This window comes from Anoplolepis gracilipes, chromosome 3, assembly GCF_047496725.1.
Source record: "Anoplolepis gracilipes chromosome 3, ASM4749672v1, whole genome shotgun sequence".
NCBI classification, from domain to species: Eukaryota; Metazoa; Arthropoda; class Insecta; order Hymenoptera; family Formicidae; genus Anoplolepis; species Anoplolepis gracilipes.
In genome coordinates, this window is record NC_132972.1 from 18437290 (window position 1) to 18441143 (window position 3854).

Genomic DNA, 3854 nt, shown 5'->3' on the forward strand with positions numbered 1-3854 from the left:
CTTTAGAATTTTTTTTAAAAACAAAATTATACTGGTGTTTCAAATTCTGTCAATCTATTCTGCATGTATCCACTTTGAAACCACGCATATTTAAATAAATTTTGAAACCTAGGCGACGAGATCTGATAGTGCATTAATGATTGTAATTTTAAGATATTATTTCTAGCATGAAGATCCAAAACAAAATCTAACAACGTAACAGTATCAGAAAAGTATTTAATAAAATTATTCCACAACCAAAATCAGTATACGTCTAATGGCTGTATTTTTCCCGTTGTAACGACGGGAATAGTTAGGAAAGCAATATCTGTTGCAGAATCTGGTTTAGTTTCTGAAATTATGTTAGGACAATGTCCACTCCATGAATCTAATAATAGTACTGATTGTGGTCCGACATTCGGAAAAAATACTTCCTTTAACCAAATGTTTACATAATTTGATGTTAATTTGCCTAATATTGAAGTCATAACAAAGATATTAGGCGCCTTAAATAATGTTTCCTGTACTCTTGGACCAAACGTTCCTGTAACTTCTTTTAATACTATAAAGAGAGGTGATAATAATCTGCCATCAGCCGAAATAGTCGGTTGAATTATATGTATAGCTATGCGTGGTTGATGATACAGACTGTACTATATAGATTCTATCTTTTTTATATCTTTTTCGGCTAAAGTACAACCTGAGTGAAATTCTAACTGAAATCTACTTTGATACGAATTATAAATATTTTCCACTCTATATCGATTAATATAATATTTTACATTTGTAATAAATGTATCGCATTTATTTTCCAAGTCTGCTTTTGGTAGCACAGATTTTTTTGTTACGAATTTTGTTATTTCCGAGACACAATATTATGTGCTTTTTTGAATCTTTTTACCCATGTTTCTGAGGCTTTGAATCTTGGCGCATTTTCTTTTACTTGTGCTTGAAAAGCCCATCGAGCGATATCAATATCATGATTGATGATTTTTCTTTCAAGTGCTTCATTAAAATGGTTAATTGTGTATTTAGAAATTTTTTTAATTTTTCCAACCCACTACCACATTCAATGATTTTTTCCCATCGTCGTAATTGCCGTATCGATGTAACTTTTTTAAATTTTTGTTTAACTCCTTCAAGCGATCTTGGTCTAGTTTTACCGCTCCTTCAATATTCCACAGCTTGCCTCTTATAGTCATTCAATATTGTTGCTTCAATAAAACTACTGTTACGTTCAGACTCGGGAAGGATGAGTTAGAAAGAAGGGCGTAACAGCCAGCTCTTGAAACCGTACGGATTAGAATGTAGATTTCGAGTCGAACGAATTATCAGGTCCAAAAACAAGAGAACGATAATGAATATCGATATTACTTGTTATTTCGGGATTTCCGCTTCCGGTGCATTGAGTAGTGAGACGTGGAGAGAAAGAGGCTGTGAAAAGTGAGGTGAACAGGTGGATAAAGTGAGAGAGGAGGTCTGAGAGTGTGTGAGAGTGATAGAGGGAGAGCGAAAGTGACGAGCGTGTGTGGAGAGAGTAGAGAGAGGGAGATATAGGGAGGAAGAGAGACAGAGGGAAGGGAAGAGAGGAAGGAGGAGATATAGAGAGAAGGATGAAAGAGATGGAAAGAAAGATGGAGATGGAGGATAGAGAGAAAAGAAGGAGTAATATAATAATAAGAGTAGAAGTAAAAGAAGGAAAAAGAAAAGAGGTGGTAGAGGGGATAATAAGAGATATAGAAGGAGAGGCGAGGGTTAAAGAGGTGCCCCCTCGATGACGCACCACCTTGACGTGGTGGGGGGGCTCACCCGGAGAGTGATCCCGGTGTGGTTGTCGGGTTCTAGGACTCACAACCTCCGCGTGATCCCGAAGGGTGCTAAGAGTGCGTCGAAGACTGATGGATGCCGAAGCATTTTAAGAAGTCCCGCTCGGTTCGGATACCGAACAACGGTACGGAGGGGGTATCATCCCAGCCCCCTCCGGGTCGTCATCATGCCATGAGCTACCTACGGATTTGCCAGCAGGATCCCTAGGGGAAATGGCGTCCGCTGTGATATCACAGATGGACTCCTTCGCTAAGGTCTTGGCCGAAACGGGGAGTTCACCAATGGAGAGGCTTTTCAGTCCTCGGTTGGGAACGCGAGAACCATCGTTGACCGGGCTGGGGAGCGTATGAAGACTGCCGCACAGACAGAGGACGCTGTCTGCAGATGTTGGAGCATCTGCATACTGCGGCGGTCATCCTGGATGGCTACAGTTCATCGCTGGAAGAAATTTTCCAGGCGATGGCTGTGGAAGGAAGGAAGATCGCCGAAAGGTTTAGACCTTTCTCGACGGCGGTCTTTCTTGAGAAAAGTGAGATGGCGGGTGGGAGAACCGCCATCAGGGAGGTGGAGGTCCAGGCCTCACCTCCAATAAGGGAGGTGGCGACTCAGTTGGGGGGAAGCTCGCGACGCGATGTCGCAGACCTCCTCTGCTGAGTTCGCCAACAACGCCGGAATGGCCGCCTCCGCTTCGAAGGGAGAAATCTTTCTCCCGACGATGGCGGAGGTAGAGATGGTGGAGGCTTTGTCCGACACCACTGAAGTGATGAAGGGTGTGGAGGAGTCTGCCTCCTCCACACAAATGCCCTCACAGAGGGAGGTCCCCTGTGATATAAGGGCGATGCGGCGGGAGGCGTCAGTCCTTCTCCCAACGGATTGGAAAAGGATCGGCGCCTTGATAAGGAAAGAGGTGCAGCTGGCGATAATACCGCCAACTGTGACCGCTCCCCTTTCACGTCTGCAAGGGGATGCGGATGGAGGGGAGACGGAAGGGGGCTCCTGGTCGTAAAAAACGGAGGGCCAGTTGGCCCTAAAAGGAGGAAAAAGAAGAGGGGAGGGAATGGTGATAAAACCACCCCTTCCCTTTCTGAGGGTGGAGGGGCGAAGCCTTGCGAGGACAGGGCCGTCTTCTCAACTCTCAAGGGTAGGAGCAGGGGTGCCCGGGCCTGGACACGGATGGGTAGCACCTGGATTCCCAGGTGCTACAAATGCCTCGTGTTGGGGCATGTGGGCTCCGGGTGCGCCTCGAATGTGTCCAGGGGACACCTGTGTTACAGGTGTGGATCCCCTGGACACAAAATAGAGGGATGCCGTTTGCATCCCTGCTGTCCCGTCTGTAAGGACGGGGTAGGTGATTGCGGTCACGCCCTGGGAGAGGGAGCTGTGTGCTCCTCTCCCGGCGGGGGCGCGACGGCGGCGATCATCGGGGGCTTGCCCCCAGTACCGACTCTCTCCGGCCCATCGAGACTGAAGAGAGCCAGGAAAGGGGTCGGATGACAGTTCCGGGGGGGGTAAGGGTGAGGGGGATCAGGTTTTGCCTGCCCCTAATATTTCCCTCTCTCCCAAACATCCGACCGGGGCCGTGAATACGGGGGGTTCTTAGCCTCCCTCGCCCAAAAGGGCCGCTAACATCCGCGGCCATAGTGTGAGGGGTGGGAATAACCCGCCCCTCTCCGGGGTCAAGGGAGGAGCAGGTGCGCGAACACCTACTCCCCCATTGCACCTTGACCCCAAGGAAGAGGTGGCGTTGTGTATGGTTCCGCAACGTCGCCAATGGTGGCGCCATTGAGGTTATTCTCAATGGCGCACCATGGGATGGAGTTCCTCCCCGAACATCAGGGGGGAAAATGCGGGGGTGGGTCCTGGTAGAATGCAAAAGCGAACCCAGGGCTCACTCATTTCAACCGCAGCGCAGAGAATCACCGTCTGGTTTTTAGTGGGTATACCCCGTCTATAGGGGGAGTCCCACGTACCCCTGAGGAGTTCCCGCTCCACAGGGGATGCGTAAAGCATTTTCCAGACGTTAAAAAAAAAAAGGGTTAAAAAGGTGA

The 3854-nt window shown here is 47.9% G+C and overlaps 1 pseudogene; it reads right to left on the reverse strand.

Annotated features, from left to right (window-relative positions):
- Nucleotides 1-242: 242 nt before the first annotated feature.
- On the reverse strand, nt 243-3123 carry LOC140664024 (uncharacterized; annotated as a pseudogene).
- Nucleotides 3124-3854: the final 731 nt, after the last annotated feature.